A 26,060-nucleotide genomic window follows, 5' to 3' on the forward strand; every position below is an offset into this window, starting at 1 on the left:
ATTGCTGATGCAGGCAGTTATGATTTATATCTGTATGGCCCTCAAAATCTCATGTGTTCATATATATGGCTTTGGGGAGATACATGGATCATGGGGACATGGCATTAATCAGTGAATTAATATACTGATGAGTTTATAGCTAAATGTCATGTTGGGAGGTGAAGTATGGTTAGAGGAGCTAGATCACTGGGGGCGTGGTCTGGAATGGTATGTCTCCCTCCTTTCTTCATCCCTCGACCTCTCTCTCCCCCTGCCCCTCCTTCTGTCTCCTCCGCCCCCCCCCCCCATCCTTCCTGCAGCCATGCCATCTTCCCTGCCTTGGAACCAGCCAACTACAGACTGATGCCTCTACAAACTGAGTCAAAATAGACCTTTCTTCCTTTAAATTGTGGGTGTCAGGTAGTCTGTCCTGGTGACAAGAAAGTAACTAAGACACAGATTAAGACTGTGGTCAAAAGCACAAGTGTTTATATTCTCTGGATTCACATTCCAGTGTTCGAGCTTCCTAACTCTGTGAGCTTCCATTTCTCTGTAAAATGGAGATAATAATCATTCTGATATATGCATCATGTTTCTTTTTACCAAAAATCTGGGAATCAAATCAGTGTAGCTATATGTTAACTTCTGTAATTAGAAAAAAATTTTTAAATATGAATTAAAAATAATGAAGTGTACTACTGCATGATAGCCACCGATTAGGGTGGCTATAATCAAAATGATGGCAATAATTAGTGTTGGTATGTGAGTGGAAACATTGTAACCCTCTCACACCTCTGCTGAGAATGTTAATGGTGCTTTCACTTTGAAAGATAGTCTAGCAGTTCCTTAAGAGCTTAAATGCAGATATACTATATTATCTGATAATTTTTCTAGGAGATAAATATTCCAAAAAAAAGATCTACATCCATGTAAAACCTTGTATACTAGTTAGTTCTCATAGCAGCATTATTCATAAGAGCCAAAAGTGGAAACAACCCAAACACTTACTGACTGATGAATGGGGAACTAAAATCCATCTGTACAGTTAGACTATTAGCAATTTTAAAAGTGGGAAACTAATGCGTACTACAACATAGGTAAACCCTGGAAATATCACACTAAATAAATCAGGCACAGAAGACCACATTGTATGTGACATGAAAGATCCAAAATAGGCAAACAGAAATAAGTAGATTGCTGATTGTCTAGAGCTGGAGAGAATAGAGAAGTTGGGACTTGATGATTAAAGCTGATGTTATGGGGATTCTTTGGATAGTGATGAAAATGTTCTAAAATTGACTGAGGTGATAATTTTACAATTCTCTATGTACAAAAACCGTGAAATTACATACTTTAAATGAGTCAGTTATAAGGCATATATCCCAATGCAATCATTTAAAAAAGTGACAGACTTCTGAGTAACTTCACTAACCTTCTAAGCTTATGTGTTTTCAGTCAGTAGGTCCATACATAGATTTCTGTTAATTACCCCATCATAGAAGTGCTCTGACATCCCTAGATATTGCTGGCTAGGAGGCCTTTATTTGAGAATCCTCTTTGCCTCAAGCAGAAGTTTTCCCATGTGTAAAAATGGGAAACTTCAACTCTGATTTCTGCTTGTTTATTGGTTCTTTTTTTTCTGAATATAAAATTAATATATCTTTATTGGTAAAAAATCAAGAAAACTGTGAGTTCAAATTCAAGAACACAAGTAATCCTGTGATCTGAGAGCAATATCCCTCCCTGGCTTCTCTCCAGCTTGGAAAATCTGATTTAGTACTTAGGTTATAGAGACCAAATTCTCATGCCAAGGACATGTATGAACTTCCTCTCTGCAGAGCCAATCTGACATGATGTCTTAGGCCTGAAGTTCTCATCTTGATAAAGGCGATTTCCAGTCTTCTGAAGGTCAGGTGGTGTCCAAATGTAGTCTCATTTATATTATTTTAAAGGCATTCCCCTGTCACACTGTCTTTTTACTACCCGTAGTAGTCTTCACATCCGGCCTCACCCTTTGTGTGTTTTTCTTTCCTTCATATGTTGCTGACATTTGTATTAGGCTGTGATCTTATTCACTGTTTACCTAGTTCCAATTTCTCTGGGCCTGTATGTAGCCTTTCGGAAGTAATAGGATCAGAAAGAAACGCTGCCCAGATCACCGAGCCCAAATCCCGCACACACCCAGGGTGGGGTCTCCGTGTGGGTCTGATCTGATACAGCAAGTGAATAGAGTATCCTGTTCTTTAGTAGGAAAAAATTCGTTATTTGGTTTAAGTCCACCAAACTCGGATTGGCCTTGAAATGAACAAATACTGCCTCTGGCTCTAGTTGTCCAGCTCTTAGATAAGCATTTGGACTCCTTACACTCCTTTGGTAAAATGAAAGTGCCAGTTTATAATTTGTCTTACAAAAGTGTTTCCTGAGTTGATCTTTATGGCAAGGGAATTAATTGATAAGATGTGTGGTTGTTCATAGGGCACCCGTTTGCATAAGGAAATGTGATAGAAGCAATCTCACCTCTGAACTGTCTCACTGCCTTCTGTCTCCTCCTCCGTCAGCTCTCCTGGTGTTTGTGTGTGTGTGTGTGTGTGTGTGTGTGTGTGTGTGTGTGTGTGTTTGCTTAAAATTCATTCAAGTGAAAGTGTCTCACTTTCTTACCTTTCAAGTGTCTCCTATAAGTATTTTTCTTTCCCTTTCCCATGGAACCCTGTTTAAATTTAAACCCTAACTACATTTTGGTTAGTTACTTGGTGGTAGGCACAGCTAGCCTTTCTTCTTGAAGTCCAGACATTCGTGATCTAATTATGTAGTCTTACATTTCTCTGAAGGTAGGATCAGAATGACACAGACCCAGAGTAAAGCAGAAGAGTCACACCTGCACAACAGCCCTTTCAGGACATAATGAAACCATGAACAGGTTGATTAAGGTAGTGGCCACTCCTTATATTAAAAAACTTTCAAAATCAAAAGGTTAAAAGAGTGAAATAACCTAGTTAATCTTCCAAATTTAGGACCAATATCATATCCTTTTTATATTGCACTGCTGATAGAGATGATTCATTTCAAAGGGTGAGTATAGCAAATGTACCTGAATATTCCTGAGAATCCCAAACCTTTCCTTTTAATCCTGCTTGCATTCTTTGTGAAAAGTTCTTTACATTGTGTCCCAGTGATGGTCTCCCTAAATCTCAATAAACAAATGGAGTATTCCACAAAAGATGTTCTATAAACTCAGAATATTTTGTTTAGAAGTGTTGGATTCAGACATTAACCAAATAATCACACAAATGCAAATTTTCACTAGTGACAAGAGAATCAGTAACAAAAGGATTTGACCCAATAAGAAAAATAAAGGACAGTTCTCTGAGAAAAGTAGGAAAACTTATCCAGGCAGCAGGCATGTCATGAGCAAAGGCCCTGAGGTGGCAGGTCCAAAGCTATGTGAGTCTAAAAGTGGACTTAGGATACTGAAGCCCAGAAAGGAAGATGATTCAAAATAAGCATAAACAAAAAAATTGAAATTTTGTCTTCCTGTTTTAGGACCAATGGGAAGCTAATGAATGTCTTTTTAAAACAGGAGGCTAGCATAGTCAGACCCGTGCTTGGAAAAATACTTATTCCATCTGTGTTGGGGGAACTGACTGGAGAACTCTCAATAAATATGTGTAGATGTACCCAAAAGCTTTATGATGGACTGTGCAGGAGACAGACTCAGAATACATGGGCAGGTTCATCAGGCAGAAGTGAGCTAATTCATGATGCATTTAGATAATAAAAATGCCAGGCAGTGTGGTATACTCCGGTTTTGATGGAGGCACAGATAGACACAAACTGATTTAAGAAACATTTAGCAGTTGGCAGTGGATTCAAAATTAAAAGTTAGGGAAAGGAAGGTGTCAAAGATGATTCCAGACTCTATGAGCTATAGAAATAATGTGTACATCAGCACGTTAAATGTGCTGAAGAAGAAACCAGGTTACTATCTAATCTAGCACTTTGCAGGTTTATATAAACTTAGAGTCCCTCTTTCTGTTTTTTTCTGGTAACAGTTACTTTCTGGGAGCATAATGTCAGACAACTCTGAGTTACCTAAAAGGACCTTTTTATTCTGAACATTTGCAAAAGTCACATTTTTTTAGACCCCTGTGATAATCTTCAAGAGCTACCAGAACAAAATATAATAGGATTCAAGTGACAGAAATTTATCTTCTCACCGTTCTGGAGGCCGGAAGCTCAAGATCAAGATGCAGGGTGGGGTCTCTCTCGAGGCCTCTGTCCAGCTGCACCTTCACGGTGTGGGGCCCTGTTATATGCTGTCCGTGTCTGAACCTCTTTTATAAGGGTTCCTCCTGGGGTTAGGACCTAGGCTTACAGCCTTTTTACCTGCCATTACCTCTTTACCTGCTCTGTCTTCAAATGCAGTCACATTCTCAGGGTGTTAGTCTGTTCTCTGATGCATGTAGCACAATAACACAGACTTGGAAAGTCATAAGGGAAGAGGTTTATTTTGGCTCACAGTCGAAGATTGAGGAGCTATGTCTGATTCTTGCCAGCAAAGTCCTAGGACATCAAAAGGCAACCTATGATAAGAAATAGGGATCGTGTGTGTGTGTGAGAGAGAGAGAAAGAGAGAGAACATACACATGTATTTTTTAAATCTCTCTTCTTAGAGCCACCAGTATTCAATCATGGGGGTTCCATTCATTAATTTTATCTAATCCTAGTCACTTCCCAGACACCCCACCTCTAAACACCATAGTCAGATAATCTCCAACCTCTTAGTTCCTCACAATTAAATGCCAGTGTAAGTTTCAGGAGGTAACAAACCATATTCAAACCATGGCACTCAGGAACTGGGGGTAGGAGACTCAAGTTATAAATTCAGCCTATAACATTCCCAAATGCAAAAACTTCTTATCTAGAACTCATGTCACCATCACACGCCATGCCACCTGCACGTCCTGTAGTCCTGTGTCATGGAGAGTCACCCTAAAATGCTTCTGTCCTTAGCATCCTTCCTGGTGAATCACAGTACATGCTGTGGGAAGATTTCTATTACAAAAGCTTCTAATTAGTAAACCTCTACCCCACCATTATAGTAAAAGGAAGAAGCAAGCGCAATCATGATCAACCCCAGTTCCATTCATCAGACGTGAAGATGGGAGTGCACGAAGCAGATTGCTTCTGTATTTTTATTCTAACGAGATGAAACAAGGATTTCACCTTAAATCAAAAGAGTACCAGCCCAGGTGGGTGCCAGTCTGCCTGCTCCTGGTGAGAAGGGCCCAGTGTCTGGGCAGCCAGCTCTCCTCTGTGTTGGCTGTAAAATTCATGAGAAGCATGGGAACACGGTATAAATTTGAATTCTCTCTGCCAAGAAAGCAAAGTCATTCCACTCTTATGTTTCTTATCCTGGTAGAATAAGTGTTGATAGAGCATCCTGTCTTTAAAAGTAAAATCAAAATGCTCTGTTCATGTTAAAGCAAGACATCATTCATGCCAGGACCACTGAGTTGGTAAGGCAGTGCTGGAATCTCAGTGCTTGCAGCTCCCCATTGTTCACACGTTGAGTTCGTGGTATTTGGAAGGTGATGATGTCTTGGATGGAGCCCTTGTGATTGAGGTCAGTACCCTTGGAGACAAGATACCAGAGAACCAGCCGGTCTCTTCTGTCGTAGGAGGACAGTCTACGAAATAGAGCAGAACCTTCACCAGACAGCAAATCTGCTGACACTTTGATCTTTGACTTCCCAGTCATCATTACTGTAGAAATACATGTTGTTGTTGTCATTGTTATTTGTAAATCATTCATTTTATGAAACTTTGTTATTGAAGCCCAAACTAAGACATAACAAGTCATCAAAGCAATATGGACTATTTATCAATAATTCATAAAACCCACCCAAGAAATGAATATTTTGTGTTGATGCTTCTGCCTATTCAGTGTTCTCCACCAGGCCCCCAGAGTCACCTTCAGATCTCACAGGTTTCTCGTTTCAATGAAGCTTTTAAATGTCATCACAACCTCTGTAGCGGAATTAAGTCCTAAATGAGGCCCAAACCAATGTCCTGTCCTGCAGACAGACAAGAATTCATCAAAATGAAAGAAAGTACACAGACTTCCCTGACATACTCAACAAGGGGTTAGTTTGGTTCTCTCTGTAAATAGGCAGTACCTAGGCACTGTTTCCTGAATTATGGCCTCCAGCTATGACACACAATCAAGTTCAGAGGTCACTGATATGTCTTCATTCAGGCATACTTAGTACCTGTTTCTTAGTGTGATCATCCCTCTGCATCCATGGATTCAACCAAATGTAGATTGAATATTTTAAAGTTTCATCTCTTAAACATGAATAGACTTTTTCTTGTCATTATTCACTAAAAATATAATGTAACTATTTACATACATTTCCACTGTAATAGCCATTATAGGTTATCTAGGGATAATTTCAGGCAGAATGGGCAGAAGTTACATGTTACAACTGTACCATTTTATTTTAAAAGAATGGAGCATCTATGGGGTTGTGGTACCCATAGGGGGCCCCGGAATTACTCTTCCACACATACTGAGCGACGATAAGAGATGTTGGCAAGATTCATATTCTTTGTAGTGCTACCACATCGGCACTGTAGCATTTTATCAATGCAAATTGCAGTTCAAAGCCTCTGATTCCTGCTGTTAGATAGAGGTGGAAATATTTTTCCTGCTCTCTTCTCACACAGCCTGGTAATTACATTGTTTACTAGTTGCACTCAAAAGCAAACTAACCCCAAGCATGCCACCAAGCAGCCTTCGGGGAAATATAATCCAGAAAGCGTCATTGAAACCGCTTATTAATGGACATTCTAAGACGTCTAATCATTCTGCTGTGCAAGAAATGCATAGACCACACAAGGAAGAATGTAGCCTGTCAAACACCTAACCTGGGTCAGCGACGTATTGAGAAAGAAAAGCCACAAGAGAGCTGGAAATGCCAAACTCCAAGCAGCCCTGGTCACACTCCTGGTCACACTCCTGGTCACACTCCTGGGCCAAGTGGCAGTATCACATTGCATCAAATATGAGCTTGGAAAAGGGGAAAAAGAACAAAGTTCTTCTCTGTGTCAAAACAGGATTAAAGTTATTGTTCCTTTGTGTGACTTTTAGTGTGTATCCTCTTTCTAAAATATATTTACATAGCCAGGTGTGGTGATGCACGCCAGCAGTCCTCGCACTGTGTAGCACTGAGGCAGGAGGATTGCAAATCCAAGCCCAGGGTGAGCACCCTAGTGATTTAGTGAGACCTTGTCTCATGAGTCTAAAAAAATTTAAAATTAAAAAGAAATCCTGGAGGGTAACTCAGTGTCAAGGGCTTGTATTCAATCAGCAGTACCACACACACAAAGCCTTAAAACACGCAAGAATACATGTGCATACATACCCACACACTATCCTCATACATTCATATCATTGGATTGGTAAATTCTATCAGAGTTACCATCAAAGTTGTTACCTCCTTGGGGACATTCATTTGTTCTAGTTTCTGCCCATCTAAATTTTGAAAATATAGCTCATCCTGGAGATTTGCATTAAACAATGATGGCAGCTCATATTTTCTGTACAACGCTTACTTTCTTTGCATGTAGTGCCTAGCATATTCCATATGTGCATAAGTGGGGTTCTCTTGGGGGTGATACTGAAATGGAGATTAGAAGTATGATATTTCTGTGATCTATATACTAAAACAGAGCAAGGCCCACATGCAATACTTTACCTGTTGTGGAGTGCCTTTCCCTAAAAATTAATAGAATACTTCGAAAAGGCAAAAAAAAAAAAAAAAAAATAACCTTCACACTCAGCTACTTTTAGTCTGAATAGTTCCGAGCTACAGAAAGGCTAAATGTTTTAAGTGTGAGCCATACCCCGACTAGACTTTACAAGTAACATTTCCTATACAGTATTTTATTGGGTTACATGTTTACAGTTCTATACATCTAGCCATCCCTCCATCCATTGATCCACCTTTTTTAAAAAAAAAAATATGTTTCTGAATATGTTGTAGCAATCAGTTCATTTCACCCTAAACACTTTTAAATGTGTTGTATTAGCTCTGGGTGTAATCTTTATCTACAGTTACCTTCTTTCTTTTTTCTTTTATCTGCTCCCTTTTGTTTTTCCCCCGCCTTCTGTGGTATAGTTTACCTACGGTGAAATTCATAAATCTAAGTGTACCATTTGGTAAGTATACTTACACAGTGTAACCCATATCTCCATCAAGATACGTAGACAGTGTTATCAGCACCCGAGAAAAATATCTCGTACCCCTTCCCAGGTAATTCTTGTTGCTAATGAGTCAGTCACTCCTCTACCTTTTTCAAATGTGCATACATTAATTTAGCCTATTAAAAACTTCATATAAATGAATTCTATGTAGATGTGATCTCTTTTGTATAAGGCAGCTAATTTTATTCAGGGTGTTTTTGAGACTCATCCATGCTGTTGTGTGTGTCTGTAGTGCATTCTTTTTTTTTATTGCTCAGTACTGTTTCATCATATGAGTACACCACAGCATTTTATATCATTCATGGACATTAGATTGCTATTTCTAGCTTAGAGCTATTATAAATAACATATAACACTCTTATGTGTATACACATTTTTTTCTCCTTTTCTAGGGTAAATATGTAGGAGTTTTATTGTTAGATCACAGGATTGCTCCATATCCTTCTTGTCCAAACCTACTGGACTCAGATTTTCTTGGACAAGTGACTCTGAAATCAACTCAAGCCCTGATTTGTTTTTGTTTTTGTTATTTTTACACACAGTAAAAAAACATGGGGACATAATAGTTATTTTTAGGTTCTAAATGTTCTTCTTTCCCTCGTTCTTGGAAGAAGTGGGGTTCCCAAAGGGCCAAGTCTCACCCAATATGTTAGGATAAGTTGGCCATGAATTGATGGGAGAAACACACCCTGGAAACTAGATTTCCAATATTTAGTCTGTCTCATTTGTGAAGCAAACATACTATTAATACCAGACTGTCCATCCTTTGAATAGTTTTCATCAGGTATGTTCAGGAGTAAAAGGACTCAAGAAGCTCCTCTCTTTTCCTGAACTGCTGTTTACAGTTCATTGCAGTTCGTCCCACATTGGTCAGCCAAAGGCGTTTCTCTCTGTTGTCCTTCACTGCACCCAATTTAAACTTCTCTTTTCTAATCGGATCTCAACTCCAGTCACCTTCCATTCTCAGCACGACTTTACAGTACTGATTCTCAGCATCAAACCTGGCCCCCAGGAGTATCTGGAAGTGTCTGGAGACAATCTTGTCACATAGTCAGGAAGCATGCTATTGACATATAAATTGTCTGTGCTTATCCTGTCTTCCTTCCTCCTGCTACAAGAATGCATACATGTCCCTCACTCGCAGGGTCTGTTGCTTTACAGTAATTAGCTATTTCAAACAAAATGAAATCCCATCAGTTAATCTAATAAAATTGAATAATTTAATATAGAGCTAAAATAGTTATCATATCCTTGGAAGGGCTGAAATAGCAGGCATGATAACTAACATACTCTCACGTTCTCTAACAGATGAGCTGCTTCCATTTACCTAATCAGAAAGGAGGGAAGCTGGAAATAATCTCTGCTACTGAAGGACACCATCTTAGCTGAGGTTGGTTTTTAAACTATACAAATGGAAGCCCTAGAGTCACACCATGCCTGTTGGATCTGAATAGACCCAAAATTACCACTGAATGGCTCTAGGTGTCCTCTGAACAAAACTAAAGACTGTGTGGGTCCACACAAGGTGGTAAGCAAAATGTGCCCGCTGTAACACCTCCTTCCCTCATTCTTGCATGTGATTATCTCAGTCAGTGTGGAAACCCAAGCAATTCTGGGAAAGATGGATGAAAACGTGGGGCACATTTCACAATATTCCTCTCCCATCTGGCTGACGTTCAATCCTTTGCCATCTCTTCCTGTGGTACCTGCTAGTAGACTTTGTTCAAATGACTATCTTGTCTCTTTCCTCGGCCTTCAACTCCTCCCTTCTCTCCAACTTTCTCCTACCAACACAGCCAAGCACCTTGAAGATGTTAGGACAAGCGACAAAAGCAAATAGCAAGTAGGATTGCATCATACCAAAGCTTCCTCGTAGTAAACAAAATGAAAAGACAAAGCATGAAGTGGAAGAAATATTTGAAAACCATAAATCTGACTAGGGGTTAACATTAGGAATGCCTACAACTCAGTAACCAAAAAAAAAAAAAACTGATTTAAAAATGAGCAAAGGACTTGAATGAATGTTTCACCAAAGATAGATAGATGGATAGATAAATTGATTGATTTCACATTAAAAAATAAAAGCCATTTATTAGTCCATATTTTTTCTTTCTAAATTCTCTTATACACTATGATCTCTTCAGGTGGAGGGGAAAGTGTATTATGTTTTTGTTTAAATTTTGTTTTATGGGATTTTGGAGTAAAATAGCTCAATACTTAAAATCTCTACAATGATAGTCTTTTATTTTTTTCAAATGTAAATTATACTGTGATTTGGTGGCAGGTAATATCATGGTTTAACTATAAACATTTTAGTATAAATAGAAAAATGCGCTCCAGCAGCTTGAGGCAGGAAGATTGCAAGCTCAAGCCAGCCTAAGCAACTTAGTGAGTCTTGTCTCAAAAGAAAAATATGAAGACTTGAGGATGCAGCTCAGTAAAAACGGGAGTTCAGTCACCAGTACTGCAAAAAAAGAAAAATAAAATGAATGAAATAAAGACTACGTTCTTGGATAGGAGAATTGTAAGTGACTATGAGGTCTGCTTAGAGAACTCTAAGTAGTCCATCAATGTATCTTTCCATTTTAAACTTCAACATTCATCGAGCGCCTTCTCTGTGTGCCAGATATTGTTGAGAATCTGGGATAAAAACAAAAACAAAAAACAATGAGTGGCAATGTGTCCCTAAAGTGTGGGACTCCATGATTTGACACCCATACACAAGCTTTTCCAGTGCATCCAGAGTGCCAGATAAATCTGACAAGCACAGGAAAGCTTCAGTGTCAGATCCAAAACATTAACTGAGATTAAACCAAATGGGATTACGATAGTCAGTGGCACAGTATGTCCCTTAACCTTTTGAGGTTAACTAGACCAACTCTGTTATGGGAAAATTCTCTCCTCTTATATGTCCTATCCTTTGTAATACCATACTTTAATACATAACTTTAAAAAAGAAAGCATGGAAGGACAGAATGTCATGAATCCACCCAAAGGCACTGTGAGTCTAATGTTTTTTGTACCTTCTTACAGAAAGAGCAGATCAAAGATCCACGCACACTGCTTTTCAGGTATTAACATGAGTTCATTCTCATAGCTCATATGGAATGAATATTACTATTCTCAATTTGTGGATGAGGAAACCCAGGCATAGATTAAGTGACCTACCCAAAGTCACAAAGGTAGTTAAATAGTGGAAGATCTAAACTGGGAAACCTTCATTTTTCTCCTAATCCTGAGCTCCTCCTCACCTCTGTTCTAGTATGGTGTTATTAAAGACCCTTCTCATTATCGCTTGGCATGTCCTAATGACTTGTACCAAGACTTGGCCTGTGCTACCAAGATTAGCAGTGACTTTACAGCAAACCTTCCCACCATTTAGAGTACTTTTTCTCTGTCACATGTTCTCAAGCAGAACTTAACTCACTGAGATGGATAAATATTAACTTTTAGATCAGCACTGCCTGACATCACAGGCCAGAGTTTAAACAGCAGGGAACTTTGGTCTCTTCTGGTGCCTCCTGTAGTACAGACACAGGAGGACAGAAGAAATGCAGCCGCGGGGGGTTCCAACAAACTGGTAACTGGTCTTGTTGCCTTAGTCTCCTCCACTCCAAAGCATTAGATTGTGACTTTTCTATTACATTTTAGCCACTGAAATAATTAGAGGATTCTCTCAGTTTCTGTGTTTATGCTCAAAACTACAGGTACAAAAACATACCAGAAACATAGACAAGCGGTGGGCAGGGACCATTATAAAATGTCTAGTGGAAGTCTCTCAATCTGTAAAAAAGGACAGTGAGCTTCCCCAAAATTGTTTACCAAGGTCATAGATTCTATTTTGATAAAGCCTTTTCCTTAGCTCTATCTAAACTATTTAGCTCTGTCTGAACCTTTAGGTCTATTTAAACTATTGTACTTTAAGTCATTTTTTAGAAGTCGACCATAGGTATGTACTAGAACGTATACTGTGCATATTGGTAGTCATCTACACTGCATCGTGTTACAAGTTTACACATTTTAACAAGATTTTTAAGGCAGAGAAGTCTCCAACTCCTCTGCCACCCATTCCCTTCCCCAAAGACACCACTTTAAACTCCTCACCTGGCCCCTAACACTGTTACCTTAACACTGAGTCTGTATTGCTCTCTCCTAACTTTTTGTTTGTTTGTCTGAAACACTAACTTTTCCCGTGGAAGATAAGGATTTAGTTCATCTCCTTATCCACACTAGATGGATTCCCATTCATGCAATGCAGTTGTATCTCGATTTTGATTAGAAAAATAATCTATATTATTCATGTTTTTATGAATATTGATGATATTCAGATATGGGACATATCCTAAATTCGTTGTCTTTCCAGCACAACTTAACATCCTGGAGTTAGTAATTTTCAATTTCCTTTGTTTTTTGTCTCTGTTTTTCTTGTGTATTCCCTCCCGTCTCTCTCTACCTCCCTCCCTCTCTTTTTGAGACTACTCTCATTATATTGCTCAGTCTGGTCTCAGTTCACAGGCTGCAGAGATCTTCCCAGCTCAGCTTCTCCAGGGGCTGGGACTACAGGTGTTTGTTGCCAAGCCCGCGTGTGCTTGTGAAAGTGCACTTACCTTTCATTCAAAACACTGAAATACTTGTCTAAGTAGTCTCTCAAGATATTCAGTGAGTCTCTCGTTTTCCCATCGTGTGTCTTCTTAGTCCTATCAGGAGCATGCTTCTGACCTGCCAATCAGGACTGCTTGTCTCCATGCTTGGTTATCCTGACATCTTCTCACCTCTCCTTGTACTGAAGCTTCTATTTTTAGACCTCCTGTGTCTTAGTTCATTTGTGCTGCAATACAGAATAACTGAGACTGGTTAATTTACAAGCAATAGGTTTTTGGGCTCATGGTTTTGGATACTGGAAGTCCAGGAGCATGGCCACAGCACAGGGTGAGAGTGTCTGCTCTGTTGTGACATAAAAGAGGGACAATCAAGCAGGTATGAGACAGAGGACAACTGGGCCAAACTCAGATTCGTAACAAATCCACTTCTGTGATAACTCAGTCTTACAATAAAAACATTAATCCACAATGAGGGCAAAGCTCTCATGACCTAATTATTTCTTATAGGTCTCATCTTTTAATACCTTTATAATGAAAACTAAATGTCAACTTGAGCTTTAGATGGATGTTCATATCTTGGCATCATGTTTTCCTTTCTTCTTGTTTTATCCTTGTGGAGCACATCCGCTGTTAGCTTCCTAAGAACAATATATGGAGGGAAAATATATTTCAGTACTCAACTGTCTGGAAATGTCTCTAGTCTACCTTCTTACTTGATTGAAGGAGTGATTACACAAAGAATTCTACATTTGGAATCATTTTCACTCTTTTCTGTCTTCAAAATTTGAAAACATTGCCCCATTGTCTACTTGCTCACAGTATGACATCATTTTCTTGTTTCATAAAACGAACACAGACAGGAGGTCTATATTTCTTTTATCCCTGAGTTTTAAATACTATTTGATGTTTTCCTTTTCTTCCATAGTTCTTCTCTTTCCAAGCTGTTTTGCATTTTTCTCAGCTGCTTGGTGATTTATGGTGTTCTGCTCAGAGGGAAGGGTAGAGAACAGAGATGAGATCCAAGGCCCTGATCAACTTAGGGACGGTGGACGTAGCCTCTGATGAGGAAAGTGTCTTAGCAAACTGGCTGAGCCAGTTGTTAGGAAACATCCAGGGGGGTTCTTAGCGATTTTCTCCTAGGTTGGTCAGACTCCTAAGAAGGCTCTTCCAAACTCTTGCCTGGAGGAAAGCACCTAGCTGCCAGTATTTGGGAGCCACAGGTAAGGGACAGATAAAAGCAATCATAGTATGCTGCGTGAATGTTTTCTTATTCGTCCTTGCTTTATATAGAATCCACCTTCATCATTAGCTGGTGTATCAATTCAGAAAATTGATTTGTCCCTAACCACAAAGTATACTCCTAGGCTCCTGCTGAGGTGGAGGGTTATGGTCACCCAAGTGCTTGAAGCTAGGGAAGCAGAAGTGACTCAACTGCTTCTTATTCAAATCTCCCCATTCAAGTCTCAGCCTCACCGCTGTAGCCAATCCCAGAGCCTTTGAGGACCTCTGTTACTGGAAATTGATTCCCTGACAGTGCTGGTTAAGCTTTCTCGGGGCCGCTGAGTAGACACTCTTTACTCATCCACTTGCTTCCTGCCTTCCAGAATGCTGTTGTTAGCTCCTCTAGTTCTGTGAAGTAGGTGATGGTACCTCGGTTCATGAACTTAATTTGTTCCATGATTGTGGGATTCCACATTCATGTTTGTGTGAAGAAGATGACCACAGACATGTTTGTCACTAATATGGAGGTCACAAACAGAAGCAAAATTTTGCCAAACACTTCTGTTCACAAACCAACTTGTTTGTGAAAACAAGCATTCATGAACTGAGGTACTGCTTTATTATATTGTGTATATGTCCACTTAATATATATCCTACTTTTAATAAGATTAACAAGGAGGCTAAAATTAATGACTGTGTTTAATCCATTGTCTTTGTCTGATGTTCCAATACATATTTAAATGGTAATGTTGTTTAATATATGTACATATATAATATATATGCATGCAAACAAAGCCCCAAGAATATGTAATTTTATAACATAAATAGAAGTGAGTTACAGTATTCTATTATATTTTTAAATTGTTTATCATAAGCTAATGCATCCGTGAACATTAATTTTCCTTAACCCCATTTCTTAGCATTTTAGTTTAATGATCATTTTAGATATTTTCCTTTTCATTGTCCGTTCTCTGCTGCTATAACAGAATACCACAGAGCAGGTAGTCAAAGAGGAAAGGAACGTATTTCTCACAGTTTAGATGCTGAAAATTCCAATGCTGATGTGCCAGCACTGGTGAGGCCATTATGGTTGAGGAAGAGCACAAAAGAGAGGGTGGGAACAAGAAGATGCCAAGGAAGCCAAAGTGCTATTGTAAGAACCCACTGAAATCCCAGTGGCCTTTACCCTAAAACCTTTAATACTGTTACAGAGGCAATTAAATTTCAACCTGAATTTTAGAAAAATTCAAATCATCATACTTCACAATCATTTATTCATATCTGCCTTGTCCGTGGTATTGTACCAGGTAATGAAGATCTTATAATCTTCTGTCTTTTGTCCCTGAAAGACAAAATCTACTGAGAGGGAAATATGATGTAAATGATGAAGAAATAAACCACCACAAGTCATTTATAAACTACCTTAAGAATAGATGAAAAGCAGCATTCCTTAAACCACATGTCCCCAGCCATGTGGTACCCATGATGGTCTATTAAAATGGTACCCATCTGTGGTCTATTAAGACCCAGGACCATATATGCTGCCTTAACGGACAAAACTCCTGCTCCTGGGATCTCCACAGTACAGGACAACAGAGGTAACAACCAGTAGACTGACCTGACTGAAGAAGAGACCAACACCCAAGGAGATAGTTTCTCTTCTAAACTAGTGGTGCCTACCCCAGAAATCAGGTGAGTGACAGCCCTAGAAGATAGGCCTGGAGAGGATGAGAATAAATATAGATCTCCTGTGATCCCCTGGAAAGCACAGAATCAGACTACAAAGCTTACAGGGTCTGTGTGCCATTATGAGAAGTCAGGTCTGGAGTGTGTAATAGTCTAAGGGGCTGGTCCAGAAGAAGAAGGCATTTAGTTTACTGGTGCCACATATTCGAGCTTTGTCACCATATGTAGGATATCCAGACATCCACATCTAGCAAAAGTTTGTGGTCTGAAGGACTTTCAGTCATTAAATGAGTGGCTGATTATCTTCACTATCTCGGACTTATCAACATCCAGTTGATATTCGATGCCATTGTTGTTATTGAATTTACTGTTATAGCCAAGGTAACAGAGTGATGGCTGATAATTGACCCTCTCTCTGTGCCAATATCTGAGTTTTTAGGGTCACAATAAACCCAAATGCATCATGGAAAAGCAAGCAGTAGAAGACCCCCAAGGTCTGCCAGCTCTCTGAGGGCAGATCAAGGGACAGAAATAGAAAAGAAAGCACATGTCATGTAGTAGAACTCTTTGAAGAGGTTAAAGAAGAAATGAAGACACTAGAGGAGTTCAAAGAGGAAATGAGCCAGAATTTCACAGAAATATCACTCAAAATGCCCCAAAGTAGACTCAAGGGAAATAAGTTTTTAAAAAAATACATGAAAAAGCTGACCAGAAGAGTTCAAATATGAGTGACAAATTTGCCAAAGATATACTCAAAAAGATATCTGAACCGGAAATTAAATACCTGAAATTAAATAACAATATAAAATTTATTCATTGCAGAAATGACCAATGTGAACATAGAGTCTCTGAAATTGAGGACAAAATGATAAATTAAGAAATATTGAAGAAACTCCCAGAGTAACAAAGACAGAGAAAAAGAAAAAAGGCCATCCAGCAGCTACTGGATGACCAGGATAAGGCTAATTAGAATTACAGAAAAGCTAGAAGATAATGCAGATGAAATTGTTAATATTTTCCTAGAAATTCTAACAGAAAATTTCTCAAATATGAGAAAAGAGCTCAACATACAAGTGAGGCTTCCAAAACAGCAAACAACTGTGATGAAAAACACTCACCAAAGCATATTCTTATTAACTTGCCAGACAGCCAACAAAAACCAAGAATTTTAAAAGGTGTCAGAGAAAAACAAAAAAATCACATATAAAGGTAAACCCATTAGAATTATAGCAGACTTCCCAACACAAATCTTAAAGGCAAAAAGAGCTTAGAATAGAATATTCAAGCCCTAAGAATAACTTCCAACCCAGATAAACATGCCAAACAAAGCTTTCCTTCAAAATAGGTGGGGGGGAGGGGGACATTTCATGGAAAAGACCAAAACATAAATGAATACTAAACCAGCACTCCAGAAAATATCCAAGAATATTCTAAACAGAAACAACAAAACCAAAAATGTTAACCAGATGAAATGAAAATACCAAGCAAGGACAATGAATAGGAAAAAAAAACAGGAAAAGAAAAGGGTCTAATCAACAAAGAAAAAATTTGATAGTAAATGATCAACACATCTCAATAATAATCTCTCACGTTTAATGGCCTCAACTTTCCAAATACACAGATTGGAAGACTGGATCAAAAATCAAAATTCAGTATGTTACATTAGGTAACTCATCAAACAAATTCATAGACTAAAAATCAAAGGTTGGAAAACAATATTTTATGCACAAGGACTCCCAAAACAAGTAGCAGTTTTAATCTCAAGACATGATAAATTTCAAGCTAAAATTTATTAGACAGAAAAGATCACTACATCCTGTTTAAGAGAATAATCCTTCAAGCAGAAATAACCCTTCTAAATATTTATGCACCAAATACTGGGGCAAGCACTTGCCTGGTGAACCAAAAGGTCATGAGTTCAATCCCTGGTACCAAAAACCAAAACATAAAACATTCCTAAAGAATGAATCAACCAATGGGCTAGAGAGGAAATTCTTAAACATTGGAAGTTAATGGCAATTCCTGTACAACTCAAATAAAAGCAGTCAGCTGAAGGGGAAAGTCTATTGCAATTAATGTTTATGTTAGGAAGACAAGGGAAGTTCAAATAAATAACTTCTTAAGTATCTTTAATATACTTGAGAAACAACAGTCGAGACCCAAACTGAAATTAAGGAAGGAAATCATAAAGATTAGAACAAAAGTCAATGCAAGCGAGACAAAAAAACACAAAGAATCAATGAATCAAAGAGCTAGTTCTTCAAAAGAATAAAGCAGATAAAGTTTTAGCCAAACTTACCAAGACAAAAAGAGTTGCACTCAATCGCAGTGCAATTAGAAATTTAAAAAGGAGAAATCACAGCACACACTGTTAAAATCCAGAAAATAGTTAATAACTTTGAAAAACTGTATCCCCATAAACTTGAAAATTAAGGAGAAATGGAAAGATCCATAGACTCACACAAATTACCAAAGCTAACTCAAGAAGACACAAAAATGCTGAACAAACCAGTAAGAAGCAATAAAATTCAAATAATAATAAGGAATTTACCCCCCCCCAAGCCCAGGAACTGATGGATTCAATATTGCTGAATTCTATAAAATATTTAAAGATATTATACCATGCATATTCCTCAGACTCTTGAAAGAAATTGAAAGTGACAATACGCTTCCATACAGCATCACACTGATTCCAAAACCAAATAAAGACCCAACTTAAAAAAAAAAAAAAAAAGCTATAGGCCAGTCTCTTTAATGAACATAGGTGCAAAAATCCTCAACAAGGTATTAGCAAATAGAATGCAACACATTGTCAAAAAGATCACATATCATGATCAAGTAGGTTTCATCCCAGAGATGATTCAGCACACACAAATCAATAAATGTAATATATCACATAAACAGAAGCAAGGTCAAGGTCCACATGATCATATTAATAGATCATAGTAATAGACAAGGCTTTTGACAAAATCCAAAACCTCTACATGATAAGAACTAAAAATAGTTGTAAAAGGAGCATACCTGCATTTGATGAAAGCTACTTGTGACAAACCAACAACTATCATATTAAATGGGAGAAAACTAAAAGTATTCCCACAAAAATTAGGAAGAAGACAAGGATGCCCACTGTCACCATTTCTATTTAACATAGAACTCAAAACATTAGCCAGAGCAATTACGCAAAAAGAAAAGAAGAGGGATACATATAGAAAAGGAAGAGCTGAAATTATTTGCATATGATATACAATACATAGAGGACCCAAAGAATTCACCAAAAAGCCTTAGAATGTGTGACCAACTCTAACAATGTAGCAGGATACAAAATCACACAAAAATCAATAGCATTTGTGTATATCAATGAGTTTAGAAGGAAACTATGAGAAGATATCATTCACAGAAGCATCAAGAAAACTGAAATATCTAGGAGTTAAACTAACCAATGAAGTAAAAGGCATCTACAAAGAGAACTACAGTACTCTGAAAAAGGAGATTGAAGAGGACATCAGAAAATGGAAAGTCTGAGGTGCGGCTGAGTGAGGCCAAAGCCATCATCATCCATGGAAAGCCCGGGAAGTTTGGATGGACATGAGGGACTCAGGAAGAGAGTAAGGCTGGACCTTGAATACCAAAAAAGAGAAGGGATGGGAAGGGAAAAGCCGAAGGACTTATGCGTCTCTGGCAATCTAAATTTAAGGTAGATTATAGTCCTTGAATTTATAATTCCAAAATATGTTTTCACGGAAGAAACTAAAAACTGGAGAGTGAATGGGGAAATGTTACTCATTTCAATTCTACAAATATTTTCATATTTCCTTTGGGATAGGAAAGGGATAACGATGAGACAGAGATGGGGGAAAGAGAAACTAATGATGCAACTCTACAAAATTGTCTTTAATTTTTACAGTAACCCAGGAGGTTGGTGCTGTTATCCTTATTTAATGCAAATAAAGTTGAACTTAGAAGATACACAGTCAGCCATGTGGCCAGATATTGAAGCCAAAACTATATTGAACTTTAAAATAGGTCTTTAGAGCATTAAAAAAAAATTAAAGTCAATTAGATTAAGCATAGATAACAAGTAGATATGTGGGAATCAGAAGCCACAGGGAAGCGTAAAATGACTGAGAAATAGCTACTCCTCTACATAGTCCCTGTCAAGATAAAATCAAAGCAATCTCAGATCAAATTCTCTACATACATATTTTTAAACTACGTTAATTAGCAAATAAACTCAACAGTACATCAATCTGTTCTGTAAAACTTGAAGTCTCTCAAATCCATTATTTTATGTTGTTCTGCCATCATCCTGCAGAAAAAATACTGACATCTCTTGTTACCTGCTAAGGATTGGTTACAAGACTCCTGTGAATACCAAAATCAGGTGCTCAAGTCCACATGGTATTTGTTTATAAGCTTAATACATGCTCCCATATACTAAATCTTCTCTAGATTACTTGTAATGCCTAATTCTGCACAAATGTCATCTAAGTAAATGCAATACTATGTAGTTTTGGGAATGACACCACAAATGAGTCTGTGTATGTTCAATACAGACACAACTGTTGGGGGGATGGTTTCAGTTCACAGGTGAATCCACAGATGTGGAAGTTCTGTGGGGGGTCCACTGTATGTGAGTCAACCTGACAGCACTCCAGACCCAGGATACTATGACTCCCAATAGTCAGCGGCAGGCTCCAGAAATCATGTAATCCAGGAACCCACCCTCCAACTTGATGCTTACAGGCTTCATTAGAGTCTTATTCCCTTTTATTACAGAACCACAGAAGTCCAGCTGCACACCTGAATCCCTTAAATGATATCTCTTTCTTGAATGTGTTTTTTTCTAATTGAGCTATTAATTTTATCAAAGAAGACCATTGCTGTCATATATCTACTCTAGTAGAAAACTAGTCTCATCAGTTCTATCTGTTGACTAGCTCTGATTGGATTCTAGTTGATCACTCCTATCCCTGGAGTTTAATACATAAAATCTGTGCATCATGTTCTTGATGGTGAAATAAAGTAATGGCCAAAGCAAGGGAGACCTATTATTCTTTAGGCCAGACCGTAGATGCAATAGGAGCTAGTCCAGGACTGGGTTGCTGTCCTACAAGAATCCAGTACCATGTTGTTTTGTTCTTAACCAGGTTGTTTCATATGTGTTGCTTCTGGCTTCTGTGTCAGATTATAAAGTCCTTGGAGGGAGAGTCATAATTTTTTATTCTTCCACAATGACCAGTACAGTGCTAGATATATAGGTGTATATACAGAGTCTGAAAAAAACGTGCATCAGGAAAAGAAAACTTGTATAAATATTGTAATGCTGAATTTATTGAGATATAATACGATTAATACAAATTACCTTTGGCCTCTACAATTACAAGGACTCAGAATGGTGGCCATCAGCTCCAGGCATGTATTGGTACAGCAAACTGCTGAAGTGTGCATACATTTTTTTTTTTTTTTGGCAGACTGTGAGTCTAGAATCAATCCTCCTTAATCATTAAAATCTACGTCAATATCTTTGAAGTCTTTTAACATTATGATCCTTTTAGATTTGCTTTGAGATTCTAAACCATCTCAATAGCCTGAAAGCCTAATTTTTAAAGCTGACTCACTTGAAATGACTCAGCAGAGTGGGGCTGGAGTGAGCAACAGGAACGATATACATATTTATGTAGGGTTTTTTCCTATCAGTTCCAACATCTTTTTACCTCCATCAGCAATAAAGACAAACTGTGAATCATAACATGCAAACAAATAGTGGTATTCAGCTTCATTTCAGAACTTTTCAAAGTCCTTTTGTCCGTTCACAAATTTAATTATCTGGGCCACTAACTCCTACAAGACAAGGCTGCCAGTGGGTTGGTTTTCATCCTGGGCCGAAAAGCACTGTAATACTTGAATGGGAAGAGCTTTAACTACAGGGACTGCAGGTTGCCGCGCTCGACAGACAAAAGGGAAGGTACACAGCCCTTAGTATTTACTATGTAATTACCGTTCTTAGTTCCTCGTGGCAGGGAGTGCTGAGTGTTTGGCCTCCTTAAGCAATAGCAGCTAGTACAGGGCCAACCTGTGGCCCCACCCCAGGCCAGAGAGCCCTCGCTGGGTTTCCTGCTTTGTTTTTAACCATTGCTCAACTGTGTGAAGTTCTGAGAACTTTGGCGTGTAAGACTTTGGGCGCCTTTTTGGGAAAAGAACTTGCAGATCAGCTCCAGTGTACTTCCGATGAGGACAAAATCTACTAGTGAGGTAAGAACATCTTTAAAACAAAAAAATCTCAGTTCTTTCTGCAACTGTTCAGAAAAAGGAAGAAGCACTAATTCTCGTACTCTTCTTCTCCACAAGAGTTGTCTCACTACAGTCTGGGAAGCAAGGGTCCAGGGCTAAAGTAGATTGACCCAATAGATTTCCTTAACATCATGCACATACCGTGTAAGACCATGTGCGGTCAGACTTACAGATACTGTTGTTTAAGGAACCCTTCTCACAAACAGGTCGAGTTCCAGTGTACCTTATATAAACTTCACAAGGAGTGAAATAATTCTACATCCTTGATTCCTGCGTGAGCCTGACCCATACACAGACACATACACACTTTATTATTATTACTTGTAAAAATTCAACCTAGGTAACCTGGTTCAGTGCTCACGCTTAGAGATTTTTACTTTAACAGCTTGCCAATATTTGATTTATTATACATTGCAGTTTTTTTCTCAATTTAGAGTGTTTCTACTTTAGAAATCTGTCTTACATTCTTGTGAAACATGATGCTAAAGCAACTAGAACTAAAATCTCTTAGTTCAAGCAATGCTACATTTAACAGTGTATTAAGTCAAGTCCTTACCCCTTTAAAATGCTTCTGGGCTAAATTCTGTGACTTCCCCACAAATATGTTGAATTCTCATCAGTAATATGTTAGATCATTTATTTTAGTTTCATATACTTTAAATTGTAACTACTATTCTAAAAAATATTTCTGGCTTTGAGACACATATAAATCTTGCTTTTTATTTTCTTTCAACAGTATGATTGTGTACTCCTTGATTCTACATGTAAGATTAGAGTCTAGGTTAGGCTGACTCCACATGTTCTACTGTCCCTTCTGTGCTTGAAACTCTTAGTATTTTTTGAAATTGTTCGTTGCTTAATTATTAATCCTCAGCGAACAAGAAAAAAATGAGTTTCATATATATATATATAAAATTCTATATATATGATTCTATATACACACACACACAAAATAAGTGAAAACCTAGAATCTCTTACTCCTTTGAGATTTGGTCTGGTTAATAACCATGCCCATAGGTGGACTTCGTTTGTTTGTTTGTTTTATTCTTGGAAAAACACTGTCATCAGGAGGAGGGGAAATGATATCAGTTCAGTTTGCTACCTACCCATTTAGACGACGGGAAGACACTGGCCTCTTCCCCAGTGTTCAGTCTGTAGCCCCTCAATCTTGAGTCAGCTTAAAGGAGAAGGAATGCCATGTGCTTCAGCTGTCACAGTGGTTTTCAGGACATATGCCAGGCACAGGCGATGGCCAAATGCTTTAGTTCATTTAATACAACAAACCTTTAAAACATGTATTAGCCCAATTTCACATATAGAAAAGGAAAATAAACCTTTTTGGTTTTGTATTATTTTGCTTTGTTTTTAACTTTCTGATTTTAAAGATGGTTTAAAGACTAAAAAGGTTCAAGATTCGAAAATTAATCATAAATGTAGGGCAACATATTCTGAAGGTTTCAAAAAGTCTTTGAAAGTTTTTGTCTTTGTGTAACAGGAACCTGTTATCTGTATGGGTTACACAGAGGTGGCTGAGTCTTCTTAGCTTCCAGCATCTAATGGACTGGTACAAATTCATCCTGTTACAATTTATCCTGTTACAAATTTATAATGATTTGGTTTGGGTCCTTTCTGACAAAAGATGAGGATAGTCATCCCCAGCAGCAAATAACAGTCTTCCGTGTATTTAAGAAAACAGACTGTGCCTACAATTTCTCAGACTCATGGTGAGTCTGACACATCTGACAACTGCCCCTGTTGGCATGAGGATGTAGGAACTGTTACCCCAACCGACTCATCTGTGTTCAGAAATGGAACCCGGTCCAGTGATTCTGCTATGATCTTCAGATACAGTTCAAGAGATGGGGATCTGCAGTGTCTGAGCCATGATTTTAAGGCCTTGGTATCATTATCTCTTAGCTTTATCCCAGCCCTAAGAGCACTATTCTTGCCATTCTATAGGCCAGGACACCAAGTACTGTCTAAAAATTCATGTGACTGCTGGAGTCACTTTTTTCCCCCATATGCTTTTCATTAAATGTTAATTTCCTAGTGGGACCTGCAAGCCAGGCCCCTGCCCCCTTGAGACTGATTAACTCACAGATGGGGTAACGGGGCCTTCAGGTCACTGTGAATGGGAGGGTAGTGGCCTGTGGCTGAGGGAAAGTTGCTTGGGAAACACATTTGTCCTTCAAGCTCAAAGCCTTGAAAGCTTATGCCAGATCCAGCCAAGACTGGCTGTGGAATTTTAGAATTTCAGAAATTCTGTGAGACTTTAATAATGTTTGAAATTAGATCACAGAATTAAATTACAACCATACCCATAGGTGGACTAAATTATAATTTTTAAAAATACTCAAAACATTTTCTAGATTTTTTTTACTATTTTCTGTTTTCAGGTTACCTTCATATATTTGTGTAGGAGAAATACTATATAATACTATATAGAAATACTATAGTATAATGCTATACTTTTTCTTTCCACCTGTGATCAGTACTCAGCATGGCTAGCTTGAAATCAGACATGGCAGGAGCAGTTATGTCATGGAAATTGGCAAATACTATAAATCAGGAATGATTTTCAGTTGTCTGTAATTAAGAACATGATGAAAATGTCAGTGTGAATAAGCGTTAAGGTAGATTGACTCAAGCTAGAGGTAGTGAAAAATGCTTGTAATCCTAGCGCTCTGGGAGGCTGATACTGGAGGATTTCAAGTCGGACCTCAGTTTGGGCAGCTTAGAGCTTAGCTCAAAATTTTTTTAAAGAGATGGGTACATAACTCAGTGTGAAGGCTCTGGATTCAATCCCTAGGGTTAAAAAAAAATTTTTTTTTAAATAGATTGAGTCTATGACTGTTGTATGAGACAGTAACACAAAACAATTCCTTGAGGATATTTTTCTTCTATTATCCAAAAACTGTTATCTGATTCAGCAAAACTTTGCTTATGTAATTCATGAACAAGTGAAATCCTCACATAAGTTCATTATTTCACTTTCTTCTAAATTGTTAAGTAAAAATGTTAATCAACATTCACATCAGAACTTTTTCTACTCGTTAGTTGCCTTGATAAGTTGACTACAGGTAAAAAATACAACAAAACTCACTAAGGTCATTCTGTGAAAATCAGTGGCCCACACAATTTATTGGTTTTTAAAATATTTCTACATTGTACTATATACTGTTTATTTATAATAAGTATCTCTTTGAGCAGCTGGTAAATATTTGCTGGGGTGTTTTCCTTTCAAATGCTCCCTCCTCATCCAGAGAAGCTGTTTGCCATGTCTGTGTCTGTGTGTCTATCTGTATCGATCTCTTCCACCCCTTCTCCACCTTCAAATAAATTGTCTGCTTTTATTTAAGAAAAAAACTCACCAACACACCACTGCCTACAAAATATAACTGATTTGCAAACTTTTCACTTACCTAAAGATGAGAAATATGCCGACTAGTGGTAATGAACCTTCCTCATCCATAGCAAAACTGAATACTGTAAAGAAATCTTGCGATTGTTCAAAAGCAGGTTACAAGTAAGTCATGCATTTTGCTGTGGTGTGTATGGCAACACGCTAATTTTATTAATGAAGATTATAGATTCCATTTAAGGTATCACTGGCTTAAGGAGCAGAAGTTGCCTCTCCAATACACACATTAGTTTATGCAGTTTGTATTCTATATATCCAACTAAGAAAACATGAAGGACTGAAAAATTCGGGATTTAAGCCCATCGTATATCCACTTCATTGAGTAAATTAAAAGTAGACTTAACAGTTTGTTTCTAGGTTTGCTTTGTTTCTACCCTAGAAATACTCTTGTGACCTGTGGACTGTCCTGTATATTTTTATATACTCAACTACTTACGTCTACTTTAATTGATTTTGGATTATTTCCACAAACTGTTTCCGCATTACATTCTATACCACAGAAGGTGGAGCTATTTTGTTGATTTTAGCTTACAAATTAGCAAACTTTCCTTGACCTGCAAAATTTTGAGAACTTCCCTCTTTCCTTGTTACTCTT

At 38.0% G+C, this 26,060-nt stretch overlaps 1 protein-coding gene across 4 annotated transcripts in view; it reads left to right on the forward strand.

Moving 5' to 3' along the window:
- Positions 1–26,060, forward strand: part of CUNH4orf19 (chromosome unknown C4orf19 homolog) — a 97,222-nt gene that overhangs the window by 16,819 nt on the left and 54,343 nt on the right. The window contains exon 1 of one of the 4 annotated variants that reach the window (XM_063240733.1): positions 9,615–9,635. The exons of 1 other annotated variant lie outside the window; for it this stretch is intronic. The gene's annotated coding sequence lies outside the window, so the exon portion shown is untranslated. Of the gene's footprint in view, positions 1–9,614; positions 9,636–11,802; positions 11,826–21,865; positions 22,006–26,060 lie in introns of those variants that run through there. 2 more of the 4 variants (XM_063240732.1, XM_063240731.1) reach the window with 2 other exon arrangements.

This window comes from Cavia porcellus, unplaced genomic scaffold (assembly GCF_034190915.1).
Source record: "Cavia porcellus strain 051 isolate PalLab524CR breed Dunkin Hartley unplaced genomic scaffold, mCavPor4.1 scaffold_30, whole genome shotgun sequence".
NCBI classification, from domain to species: Eukaryota; Metazoa; Chordata; class Mammalia; order Rodentia; family Caviidae; genus Cavia; species Cavia porcellus.